This window comes from Ascaphus truei, chromosome 10 (genome assembly GCF_040206685.1).
Source record: "Ascaphus truei isolate aAscTru1 chromosome 10, aAscTru1.hap1, whole genome shotgun sequence".
Classification (NCBI taxonomy): Eukaryota; Metazoa; Chordata; class Amphibia; order Anura; family Ascaphidae; genus Ascaphus; species Ascaphus truei.
In genome coordinates this window covers 15,482,917-15,497,064 of record NC_134492.1, presented here as the reverse complement: position 1 = coordinate 15,497,064, position 14,148 = coordinate 15,482,917, and the positions used below count along the sequence as shown (strand labels likewise).

Below are 14,148 nucleotides of genomic sequence, written 5' to 3'. Positions count from 1 at the left end.
CTGTAAAGCCAGAGGCTAGAGAAATCTGGCAACGATCAGAAACCCCAACTAGTCTTGACGGCACTATGCATAAAAAACATCCAAGATTTAGGTCCTCATTGAGGCCCCTTGGAGACATTGTATTTAATTTATTAATCACTAGCTGAGAGCCCCGGCGTTGCCCGGGATGTTTGTGGTGTGGGTGTGGCATTTGGGTGGGGAGTGGTCCACACGGCCCATGTGCGGTGGTAGTGCTGCTGTGGCTGTACTGATGGTGATTGTATGGGTGTGCTGATTTGGGAGGGTTTGGTGCTGATGTGGGGGTGCGGATGTGGGTGTGCCGATGGGGGAGGGGCAAAGGTGGCGATGTGTGGGTGTTGATGGGGGCTGAGAATGGCGGGGAGCCGAGAATGCCAGTGTGCTGGGGGGGCATGGGATACCGGTGTGCTGATGTGGTGGTGCTGGGGATAGTGTGTGTATACATGTTTGTGTGTATACATTGTATGTGTGTGTGTGTGTGTGTATATACATGTGTGTGTGTGTGTGTATGTGTACATGTGTGTGTATACATGTGTGTGTGTGTGTGTATACATGTGTGTGTATGTATACATTGTGTGTATGTATATATTGTGTGTATACAACATGTTTGTGTGTGTATACACGTGTGTATACACATGTGTGTATACACATGTGTGTGTATACACATGTGTGTGTGTATACATGTGTGTGTATACACATGTGTGTGTATACATGTGTGTGTATACATGTGTGTGTATGTATAAATGTGTGTGTATGTATACATTGTGTGGAAGGCAGCTTGTTGTGGCCGCTCCCCCGCTGTGTCCCGGGCACTCGCTCCCCCGCTGACTGTAGCGGCGCCGGGGGGGGGGGGGGGGGCGGGGGGCTGAAAGCGCGGGAGACACGGGGAGAGGAGGAGGTGCGCGCGGGTGTGGAGGCTGATGTTCGGGGAGGAAGAGGCGGAGGCTCCGGGACCGGCGGGTATGTGAGCCCCACCCCCCGGGTTATACATGCTGCTAATGTACACCCCCCCCCTACTCTGTGTGTGTGTGTGTCCGTGTGTGTGTGTGTGTGTGTGTGTGTGTGTGTGTGTGTGTGTGTCCCTGTGTGTGTGTGTGTGTGTGTCCCTGTGTGTGTGTGTCCCTGTGTGTGTCCCTGTGTGTGTCCCTGTGTGTGTCCTTTGGCCCGTCACTCCGCCTCAGGCCAATGAGAGGTGTGCGGGGGCGGGCCAAGGGACCAATCAGATTCCAGTGTGTGTGTGTGTGTGTGCTGCTAATGTACACCCCCCCCCCTACTGTGTGTGTGTGTGTGTGTGTGTGTGTCCCTGTGTGTGTGTGTGTGTCCCTGTGTGTGTGTGTCCCTGTGTGTGTCCCTGTGTGTGTCCCTGTGTGTGTTTGTGTCCCTGTGTGTCCTTTGGCCCGTCACTCCACCTCAGGCCAATGAGAGGTGTGCGGGGGCGGGCCAAGGGACCAATCAGATTTCCCCTAGGGACACCGGACATCCAGGCAGGCAGGCAGGCAGGCATACAGTGCTTTCACTAATATAGTATAAGATTTTTGCCTCCAACTGCAACAACAGTTAGTTCCTGTCCCCACCTCTTGTAGGGACATGTGCTGGCATGATGGGCATACATCGAAAGGCGACAAGACTATGCTGTTTCTCCTTAAAATGTCTTGCTACTGGCAGATGTTTGAGATCTTCACATGTATCGAAACTCAACAGTGCTTTTCTAATTGTGGATCTGTGCATTGCTATACGCTCTTCTAACATTCTTGTGGTTTTCACCACATAGTATAAACCACGGGCATTTCACAAAATAAACCACACATTATGATTCACAATTCAGAAAGTCCAAGATCTTAATGGGATTCCCATTATGAGGGTGGGCAAATGTCTTTCCCACCACCATAAATTGGCAGTTAACACAGCCATGACAACGATAAACGCCTATAGTTTTAGTAAGCCAAGTCGATGTTCCGGTGTATTTATCCACAGGGTCTGATTGTGTCAGCAGATCTCCCAGACTCGGCCCCCTCTTGTAGCAAAAGAGCGGGGGATTTTCACAGTGTTTACCAATTTTTTTGTCATTAGTCAGAATGTGCCAGTTTTTTCGGACACTATTCTGAATAACATTTGATGCCGTGCTGTATGTAGTAATGACATTAAAGCTGTTGTCTCCTTTTGATCTCACATTCTGTTCCAGTAGATCCTCTCTAGTGGCTAGTCTCGCTTTATCCAAGGCTAGGGCTATTTCTCCGTCATCATAGCCCCTGACCCTGAACCTGTCGGCCATTTTCATCAGTGCTTTCTCCACATCTGAAGGATTACTAGTGATCCTGCACACTCTTTGCATCTGAGAATAGGGGAGACCTTTCTTTAATGGCTGAGGATGGTGACTCCTTGCATCCAGTAGCGTGTTTTTGTCAGTAGGTTTATTGAAGATTCTAGTACCGAGCACACCATCCTCAATGTACAGCACCATGTCTAAATATGTCTAAATATGTCATTTCAGTCTTACTGTGACGGGAAGTAAAGTGAAGGAATACTATTTAGATGTTCCACATACTCCTTAAGTTTTTTTTATCCTCCATCCCAGATCATGAATATATTGTCTACGTTGCGGGTATAGTTTTGATACAATCCACGAGGGGCAGCTATCAGGAGATGAGTATGTTCATACACATCATAAAAAGGTTTGCATGGGTATGGTAGCACCTTTCGACCCCCCGAAGAAGATCCCTCTGTGGGATTGAAACGTCGATTTGTGTGTTGTTCTTTAATACATTTTTTGAACATTGACTACTTTGTGCTGTCTCTGCTGTGCCGTTCTTCCTGATGGTAAAGTATCTTCAATATTATTATATGGGACTAGCACCAGACCATTTCTATGACTACCAGAGTGCTTTTTTTCTTGTTTAATATATATATATATTATATGTGTTTATATATATGTGTGTTTGAGTGGATTTAACATCGTGGCGAGCTCCTATTGGCCCAAGCAGCACACGTGTGGTACTAGGTGGCGGGTAGATTTTTTTTGTTTGGCGAGTAGATTTTTTGGTGATTTGTCGACCACTGTATGTACATATATATATATATATATATATATATATATATGTGTGTTTTTATATATATATATATATATATATATATATATATATATATATATATGTGTGTTTATATATTTACCCATATATATATATTTATATACATATATATGTGTTTATATATTTACCCATATACATATATATATGTGTTTATATATTTACCCATGTACATTTTTTGTTAGATTAGGGTCAATTTTGTCCAATTGAATCACCCCAAAGGCGCTGTCTATATTTTTGTCCATATATATATATTGAGGAGTGTCGGCGGAGTATACACTACACCAGCAGCAGCTGTTTTCAACCAACGTGCAGGTATCGCGAGATCGATTCACCAAGGAGAAGAGGAATCTGATTACAAGCCGTCCAGGACATCTGAAGACTGTAGATAGACGGCGTCCTCTCTATCCGTGGGTGTGATCCGATTATCCACTTCCCTGCATTGTTGCTGCTTAAGATGGTCTCTGTACCGACATGCCTGTTTTATCTACCACATCGTAAGTAGGATCAGTGCTTGCGTTGTGAGATATCCTAAATATACATACTTCACCATATTTGGCTTCTCTTTCTTTATTTTAGGTATTTCCAGCCCCCTCCTATTACTGGACATTCATAATGTTTTCCTTTTGTTTGTTTAGATTGCAAGCATTATATATTGGTTTGCGCCTTTTTGTTATTATTTTTGTCAACTAGATTTATTTGGAGGGGGTGGGGGTGCTGCTTCAAAAAAGTGGATTTAGCTAAAGAAAATGTATACACAACTATACATAGCAACTATATGAATTACATTTATAATATACTATTAAAGATCAGTCCCAGCTTCAGCACATGTGGCTCAATCAGTGGCTCATTCTTCGATTGAGCCACTGACTGAACCACCTGTGCTGAAGCTGGGATAACCTTTAAACCTAACATGCTGGTCTTTATATAGATGTGGATCAGCCTCAGTGGTCACCTATGCCCCACCGTGTACTTTCCAGCAAGATCCAGCGCATTTGAGTAGTTCCTTAAAGTCCTTGCCGCGTACAAAGATAAAAGGACAGCATGTCGATTCCAAGCATTTTCGCTGCCTCAGTCCCTCCCTCATCCTTCCCCTCTCCCTCCTCTTGCAGTATATTTCCTCTGGCTCATGAATGCCCACACATCTCTAAGACTGACCACTGTTGCCCTGGAATATCTGAAATGCAGCTACCCTGACCCTCTTATCTAATTGGATTTTGAAATAAAGAACTAAACGCCTGACAGCTTCCAGAGGTCTGACCTCCTCTCACTGCAACTACCAGTGGTAATCTTTCCTAGACACGCTTTGGAAGCTTCAACTAAGAATCTGCGTTCAGCAGGAATCAGGCTATATCACGGTTTAAAAAGTCCAACAGCAGTCCTTACATTCAAATTAGTTAAACAAAAATATGGATATTCTACCTACATTACATTTGTTTCACCATCTGAGGTTTTATTCCCATTCTCAGGGGCGCCGATTTCAAACAGTCTGTTGAGTTTGTTTTAAAAAACAAAAAACAAATATAGCCCTGCTTCCTTGAGGTAAGTGTGACATTGACATGAGCATTCAGGGAAGAAAGGGAATAAATGGAAACATACTCAAACAAAACTTGGCTAGTCAAAAATGTACCTTATTTATTGATATGCATATGTACAGCACTGGCACGGGTCAGTATCTCTTCACACGCTCATAGTAAGGCAATCGTGCTCCTAGAGAAGGTTTGTATCACACTATCAACTATACATAGTGTCATGATAATATCATGAGATATGAAGTCTTTTAATCTATCTGGTACTTCAGGGGTTAATGTGGTTACAGTTTGTCTTAAAAATACAAGATGTTTGTGTTTATGACAGGCCGAGACCCTTCCCGGATCTGTGCTGATCTACAAAGAGGGCTTAATTGGGGAGGTCATCAATGATGACCCACACACATATATATATGATATGATATGATTATTGACGGAATATATTGTTTCCTTTTCTTGAACACCTGGCTTTGTAAATATGAATGCTTTGTGGTATATATACGTGTGTGTGTGTGTGTGTGTGTGTGTGTGTGTGTGTGTGTGTGTGTGTGTGTGTGTGTGTGTGTGTGTGTGTGTGTGTGTGTGTGTGTGTGTGTGTGTGTGTGTGTGTGTGTTTATTGCTATATATATATATATATATATATATTGTTATATATATTGTTATATATATTGTTATATATATTGTTATATATATTGTTATATATAGTTATATATATAGTTTTATATATATATATATATACAATAAGGGTCTGCGCTCGTGTGTGGAAAGCCAGAAATATAGGATATATAAAATTAATTGAACTGGTAATAAATCATAAATACATCAACATGATATTAATGAATTAATATAATAATATACTAATACAATATATCCTAAATAATGAAATTAATTAATATACCAAAAATGCACTGTGAATGTCTGATATAAAAAAAGCTAAAAACATGCAATTATACAAATAAATGTTGTGTGGTGCTGTGAACTTTGCCTTAATCTGCACAATGCAGATAGTCCTCTAGAGTCCAACAAATGAGTCCAATAATTGGGGAGTGACAGTAGCACTATTAGGACCAACAGGCAGCTTCTTAAAAGGGCACAACGACCTCCCTCTCCACCTGCATAGAAAAATATAAGAAGAAAAAAGCGCCAAATCCTAGTGCATTACTGTGCAAAATAGATATATTTAATTCCCAAAAATCTCAATAAAAATGAACTCACAAACATAAAACAATTAAAAGCATTGTATGAGTAATACTCATGCTCCTAGGACCAGGAAACGCTGCTTTGCTGTTGTAGTCCCTCCGTGACTCCACTGGAACAGATTGCTGCCTCCGTTGTTCACTGCCTGCAGGAACTGACGTATCAGGCACTCCACGATGGTCTCTCCCCCGGTATACACCAAACAGTTGATCTTTAGTTCCCACCGGGGACGGTTGAAGTCGCGGACCAGCGGGTGACGTCACGGGAACCGTTCTAAATACCGTACCGGTACAGATTCTCAGCAGTTCAATGGCAAGCGTTGGAAAGTCCACTGCACACCTTCCCTACGCGTTTCATCTGATTAACAGACTTCTTCAGGGGTTAATCAGATGAAACGCCGTATGTGACACATAGGTGACACATAGGTTTTAGTAACCGCTGATTAAATATTAGTAGATTTAAAAGAGAAAGCATATATTTTCTCCCCCCAAATTCTGATAGATGTGGTCATCATGTGATACTTTTCCAAATTTTGTTTGAAAACAGATGTATTGAAAATATTGCTTTCTCCGGCACTTACACGTATGTGTATATATATATTTTTTTGAAACCACAGTTTAAAATGCATCATGGTTACTATACACACACACTTCAGAATTAATGTATGAAATGGCCCATCTGCAAGTGAAAGATTTAATAAAGAAAGATCAGGAGGGGTTACTTGTGGGTTTCAAAGTAGTTCAGCTATAATTTATAATACATTGCAGAAGCGTATTTATTGCAAACCGTCTAATAAATCTTTTGCCTAATGCCGTACGTTAAAATATGAGATTATAAAGGCATGACACAAAGAAAATACTCTCAAAATATGTAATACAATAGACTGAGTATCCTTTTTCTGTTGATAACTGAGGAGAGCACTAAGGAGGCAATTCTTGAGCAAGTGGTTTTGGAACTTTTCCTACAGATAATACCCCCTTCCGCACGCTCGTGGGTAAAACGCCATGCTGCTGAAACCCTAGCTTTGGCGGTCCGACTCGTTGAGAACTTCCTTTGGGGCCGAGGATCAGGCGAGTGCCCTGGACCCGAAGGATCCAACTTCACCAGCACTTGTAGAGACCCAAAGAGGGAGATTGGAACAACGGGGAAACTATGGCCCCTCCATGCGCAACCGCCAAGTGCCATGAAAGGAGCAGTCCTTCCAACAAGGAAGAAGTCAAAACGACGGGCACCGCCGAGACCCTCATCCCCTTCCTGATGTCGGCTTGTCGCCAAATAAGAGGAACTTCCGAGGACGTCGCCCACAGGACCCACCAGATGCCTGGTCTCTAGTATGCGGTCCAGCGGAGCGCTATCCACGGCCCCCTCCTGCGATGGAACCCTCTCCATGTTCCGCCTGCGGAGAATAAGGCCACCGGCATGTGGACTGTCCACAGATGGATTGTTCCTTCAGCAGGACCGTCGCCTCGGCCTTCACTGGAGAAAATTACAAGCCCTGGCTACTTCCAGCCCAGGTTGGGGGAAAAACCGTCCAGGCCCTTGTAGATTCGGGCTCTGGGAAAACTCTGGTCTTCCAGGAACTGTTACCGCCTAACGTGTGTTCTTTTGACTCTCCATGGAGTATAGAATGCATACACGGCGATGTAAAACAGTATCCGACGGCTAAAATCCGGCTACAGGTAAAAGGTCAGGAGGCCTACCTCGAAGTAGGAGTCGCTCCTTGGCTCCCTGCCCCCGTTGTGCTCGGCTGGGACTGGCCTTTCTTTTCGGACCTAATGGCTCCAGTCTCTCACGAGGAGCCTTATTCTATGGCTCAGGAGAACCCTGGCAAACTGTTCCCCTTCTCGGCAGACCTTTTTCCCAGTAGACACCGGGTTCAAAAGACTCGGAAGCAAAGACGCTTGGACAAACAGGACTGGTTGCAGAAATCTGGGTCTCAAGGTGACCATTCTAGTAGCCAGAAGTCACAAATGATGGCTGGGGATGACCAGAGGGAGGGGGGTATGGGCCCTGGAGATTTACCAGACCTATACCTCCCTGATTTTCACCAGAGGCAAAGGGAAGACCCAGTCCTTGCTAGACAGTATGATAAGGTGGTAAAAATTGATGAGCAGATATTAAATGCACAGGGGGTGATAGTATTCCCCCATTTTGAATTATCAAATGATATCCTGTATAGGGTGAATAGGCAGACACAAACAGGGGAGGTCACCAGACAGATATTGGTTCCCAAGGCGTTTGTTAAATCTGTGTTAACTCTAGCCCATACTGTCCCTTAGGGTGGTCACCTTGGCTGGGATAAAACATTGGACCGTATTTCATCCCGATTCTATTGGCCAGGGATGCATAGTGATATTGTGAAGTTATGTGCGGCATGTCCGGAGTGCCAGCTAACTAGTCCGAAGGGACAAAAACCAGCCCCTTTGGTTCCTCTACCCTTGGTGTCAGTTCCCTTTGAGAGGATTGGGGTAGACTTGGTAGGACCTCTAGCACCTTCTGCAAAGGACACAGGTATATCCTGAGGCGTTCCCCCTGAGAACAGCTACGGCGAAGCAAGTAGCCAACAGGTTGTTGGAGCTGTTCTCACGGGTTGGACTTCCCCAGGTTATGTTGACAACCAAGGTACAAATTTTATGGCTAAACTGATGCAGGATGTCTTAAAATTACTAGAGGTCAAGTCTGTTCGGACATCGGTCTACTATCCACAGACTGACGGATTGGTGGAAAGATTTAACCGAACTCTAAAAGGGATGCTGAGGAAATTTGTAGATTCAGACAAGAGAGCCTGGGATGAACTTCTCCCTTTTCTGCTGTTTGCAGTGCGGGAAGTTCCCCAGGCCTCCACTGGATTCTCTCCATTTGAACTGCTGTATGGCCGCCAACCCCGGGGTATCCTAGACCTCCTAAAGGAGTCCTGGAAGGAACAGCGGTCCCCTTCTAAGAATACCCTGCAATATGTATTGGACCTTAGGAAGCGCCTAGATGTGGTCGGGCATTTTGCTAGGGAGAATCTTAGATCAGCCCAGGACAGTCAGGAGAGACGTTACAATCAAAATGCTTGTATGAGAGTGTTTCACCCAGGAGATCAGGTGATGTTGTTGCTACCCACTTGTGAGAGCAAACTCCTAGCCAAATGGCAGGGCCCATTCAAAGTACTCCGCCGCACGGGTTATGTGGATTACGAGATCACTCAACCAGGGTCCAGGAAGGGTAAACAAATTTACCATGTGAACTTGCTGAAACCCTGGAAGATGCAACGGTCTCTATTCATCCACCCGGTGGAGGAGGAAACAGACTTGGGTCCTCAGCCCCCATGGGAGAACATCGTGGGTGACGATAAAATCCCAATGGGTAGACAATTGTCCTCTGAACAAAAAGGGGAATTGTTAGAAATAATTACACAATTCCATGATGTTTTTTCTGATTTGCCAGGGCAAACTAATTTAATTTCACATGTGATAGAGACAGCACCTGGGGTAAAAGTAGGTTCCCGTCCTTATAGGTTGCCTGAAAGTCGTAGGGCCCTGGTAGAGAAGGAGGTACAAGAAATGTTACACTTAGGAGTGATTAAGGAATCATGCAGTAAAGTGGTGTAGTCCACTAGTTATGGTCCCTAAACCCGATGGGAAGGTAAGATTTTGTGTGGACCTCCGAAAGGTCAATGCGGTATCCAAGTTTGACGCATATCTGATGCCAAGGGTGGATGAGTTAATTGACGCGCTTGGTAATGGGGAATATATATCCATGCTGGACTTAACAAAAGGATACTGGCAAATACCTTTAGAGGAAAAGTCCAAGTGCAAAACAGCCTTTGCCACTCCCATGGGTTTATACCAGTTTGTGACAATGCCATTTGGAATGCATGGAGCCCCAGCCACATTTCAGAGACTCATGGATAAATGCTGAGACCCCATAGGGCTAATGCCGCAGCCTACCTAGATTACATTGTCATTTATTGTAAACACTGGCGGGCCCATCTAAATAGGGTGAAAGCGGTCCTCAAATCTCTAAGAGAGGCAGGGCTCACAGCCAACCCTAAGAAATGTGCCTTAGGTAAGGCGGAAACCAAATACTTAGGGTATGCAGTGGGAGGTGGAAAAGTAAGGCCACTAGCCGACAAGGTAGTTGCCCTGAAAGAAGTTCCGACCCCCCAAACAAAAACGCAGGTACGCTCTCTGCTGGGTTTAGCAGGGTACTATCAGCAGTTCATTCCCAACTACTCGGAAGTTGCAGCCCCATTAACGGACCTCACAAAAAAGTGTGCCCCTACACAAGTGGTATGGTCAAGGGAGTGTCAGAGAGCCTTTGAGGACATAAAAAGGTGTCTATCAGAGGGTCCCGTCTTTAGGAGCCCAGACTTCAACAGGCCTTTTGTAGTGCAAACTGATGCATCAGAGATAGGGCTAGGGGCAGTGTTGTCACAACAGTTTGAGGGAGTGGAACATCCGATCCTTTTTCTGAGTAGGAAATTGTTCCCGAGGGAAAAAAACTACTCAGTGATTGAGAAGGAGTGCCTCGCAGTAAAGTGGGCAATCGAGGCTTTGAGGCATTACCTGGCAGGAGTCCATTTTACTCTGGTGACGGACCATGCTCCACTGAAGTGGTTAAATAGTATGAAGGACTCCAATGCTAGTTTGACCAGGTGGTATATGGCCCTCCAACCCTTCTCATTTGAGATTCAGCACAGGCCTGGAAAAGAAAATGCAAATGCTAACTTTTCGGCCTTCTTTTCTAGAGAAGGGGTGGATGGTCGGGCTTCAGCTGTGCGTGGCCCCAGCCCCACACTAACAAGGGAGGAATGTGACAGGGTGAATGACTGTCACCAGCCATATACCTGGCAAACCTATGTTTAGGCTTGCAGTGCAGCAGTGATGAGGTTAAGTTTCAGTTGAGAAGGGCTGCTTAATTAGTCTGACCCCAGCTGCATAACCAAGGTGTTTTAAACCCCCCAGGCTGTACACACATGGAGGCTAGCTGGTCAGGAGACAGGACTGAAATACTGAAGAAATTACTGTTTTTCAAAGTACATGTGTGATGAACTGTCTGTGTCCTGCATTCTGAAGAGAAGCTGCCTTGTTTTCTATGCTGAAGAGAAGCTATTTTGTTTTGTCTGCTGAAGAGAAGCTATTTTGTACGCTGAAGAGAAGCTATTTTGTTTTGTGACAAGATATCCTCACGGAAAGAACGGAGCACAGCAATTGCAGTAAGAAGGGGGCTAGATACCGCTGTTAAAAATCCTTTATTCCATGGTAGACATCATGGCATGGGATATGTTAAAAGTCTCGAACGCGTTTCGGGCCGTCGCCCTTTGTCAAAAACGATTTTGTTTTGTGTGCTGTATGTTTTTAAGGCTCAATAAAGAAGCCTTATCAAGAGAACCCGCGTGTGTGGTTGCATGTACCCTGCAACAGGCCCCATGCTAATCTATGCACAGATCAGAATTTAATACTAATTTTCCGATCACCCGCCTCAACATTCAAATCTCCCGCTAACTCGGTAGAAGGAGACTTGTAGCGTAGAGTTGGCAGGGCCCAGTGCACTGCTTTGCCCGGGGGCCTATAATGCTGTTAAGACGGCCCTGCCCACCACTCTCCTGAAGTATGAAGTGTGCCCTTGGGCACAAAAAAGGTTGGAGACCACAGCCCTAAGCAATAGCTTAGTTATCTTATGCGCAAGTCTGGAACTGGACCCAAATATATGCAGAACCTAGGGGGGGGCGGGAGTGGGGTGAGGGTCACCCACTGCAGTTAAGCTTTTTTATTATTAGTTTTTTTGGAGGAAACGCTGTTTTAAATCCTTAGTCACTTATGCAAAATTTCATACAATATATGCATGGAAGGAATTCTTGGCAACTTACATTTTTAGAAGCATGATGAGGCACATATAAAAAAAATGCATCAGTTACTAACTTCCTGTTACATTACGCTACATCAAAACTAGTCCACCGGCAAATTTAATGCAAAGTGAAGTGCTTGGGGCCTGCTTGCTCCGAGAATCAAGAAATTGCATTGTGTAAGCTTTGACGTGATCATGTTCCTGAAAATGGTGTTCAGATAAGAATTTGTTACCCGTATTAAAAGTATCCAGGTGATCGTATTCATACAAGCTGCTGCATTACAACGCATCTCCTGTACTCACTTTTTTATTTAAAGGCACAAGAAAAAAATGCATCGAATCCTACTGCCAGAATAATTATTGCAGGCACTTTTTCATCGAATGTCAGAAGCCACCACACTTCAGTGGATGCCCTTTGTTTAAAAATTCCTTTATCATTTAACTTTATTACAATAGACATCGCCTATACACTTAGAGTGACAAGCACGATTTCCTTAATTACTGTACTTAGATAATAGCATTTGCTGTGGCAGTTCCAGTGCTATTCAATCAAGCAAGATTCGATACAAAAAAGCTGATTTGCCAAAAAAGAGCTTAACATAAGTGCCTGGAGTCACATTCTATTTTCTTTAGAAGGTAAAGCTATCTGCGATGCATAGCACTTTTTTTTTTTTTTAACTTTTTGCACAGAAGATTCAATTATTTTTTTTATTTTTTTTTAGACCTATGAACGGTGTCTGGAAAAAAAGAAGGTTGCTTACCTGTAACTTAAATACTTCAGAGGTATTTCAAAGGTAAGGTGTATTATGGATGTGGATGCTGCCTTCTGAGTTCACATTGAGAAAAGCTGATGAGTTTGTATTACACCAGACTAGGGGGGGGTCAACTCCTGTCCTCAAGGACCACCAACAGGTCAGGTTTTCAGGATATCCATGCTTCAGCACAGGTGGCTCAGTCGAAGACTGCGTACACGTTATAACAGTGTGGCAAAGCAATGTATACCCAACTGCCAGCCTTTTCTTAACAGTTGCAAAATGTAACATCTTACTATAAATTGAGGTTGCCATCCCAAGGTGCAAATACTGCACCACATATCAAACAAAATAATCCTATTGCTTTCAACGCAATTACATTTGAAGCACAAATTTTGCTTAAACACATAGGCCAGGATTCGCCAAACGCGTTGGTTGCATCGATACTCTGCATTGTGGCTTAGTAAATCCCGACCATAGAATTATTTCTTGCCTTTAGTTAATAGCGAGCGGTTGTGATTTTCACAGAACTTTGCCAGCCAGGCGAAACATGCCGATGTTTAGTTTTTTGTTTTTTTTTTGCAAAAAGATTCCCAAAAACGGTGACCTTTTCAGAATGTTTGCCGTGCATTAAATCCATGGGATTTGCAAATTCCAACACAAAAGCCAAATGGCCTGAGGAAATTTGTCTTTTATATAGTGCCATGTTTACAAAAATGTAGACACAAAAGTCACAACATGTTGCGCTAATCTGGCGAAAATATTGCATTCCGCCATGTTTTTCTGCATTCCCAATCAATGGGAATTTGCACAAAAAAATTGTGAAAAAGCTAAATTAAGGCAAAAATCATACGTTTGCCAAGCAAATTTGAAGATATTACCAACTCTATTCAGTACAACAATCCCTATGGAGGTATTATCGAACGTTCTCTGCATTGTAAGCTCTAATGAGCCGGGTTCTCACTATCAGTGTATCTTCTTGTGCATGTTTGTCCTCACCTGTATGTAACCATTTATGTTGTTATAATATACATAACTCCATTGGACCGCCCTGAGGAATATGTTGGCGCTTCACAAATAAACGCTAATAATTGTATCTACAGGTCAACATTATTAAGGGAAGAGTGTCATCCTGCAAGACAACTCTTCAAGCTGATGGAGAGAACGCTCTGCCAGGGTGCTGTGGATGCAGTTGCACTGATAATCTGTGCAATGGGTGACTGTAACAAGCAATGTACAAAAGCAATCCATGATGGCACAAGTGTACCAAGTAATGCTATGCAGTAAAAACACCTTTTGTAGCTGCCAGACGACTTACAGCCAATTCACTTAATTGCATAGTCTACAACTTATACTATATTAGTGAAAGCACTGTATGCCTGCCTGCCTGCCTGCCTGCCTGCCTGGATGTCTGGTGTCCCTAGGGGAAATCTGATTGGTCCCTTGGCCCGCCCCCGCACACCTCTCATTGGCCTGAGGCGGAGTGACGGGCCAAAGGACACACAGGGACACAAACACACACACACAGGGACACACACAGGGACACACACACACAGGGACACACACACACAGGGACACACACACACAGACACACACACAGGGACACACACACACAGGGACACACACACACACACAGTAGGGGGGGGGTGTACATTAGCAGCATGTATAACCCGGGGGGTGGGGCTCACATACCCGCCGGTCCCGGAGCCTCCGCCTCATCCTCCCCGAACATC

At 44.1% G+C, this 14,148-nt stretch overlaps 1 long non-coding RNA gene across 1 annotated transcript; it reads left to right on the top strand.

The window, feature by feature from the left end:
* The first annotated feature begins 3,430 nt into the window (after window positions 1-3,430).
* LOC142503363 (uncharacterized) lies at window positions 3,431-13,720 on the top strand. Its single transcript, XR_012803978.1, has 3 exons — window positions 3,431-3,598; window positions 12,386-12,457; window positions 13,519-13,720. It is a non-coding gene; the product is annotated as an uncharacterized LOC142503363 (long non-coding RNA).
* Window positions 13,721-14,148: the final 428 nt, after the last annotated feature.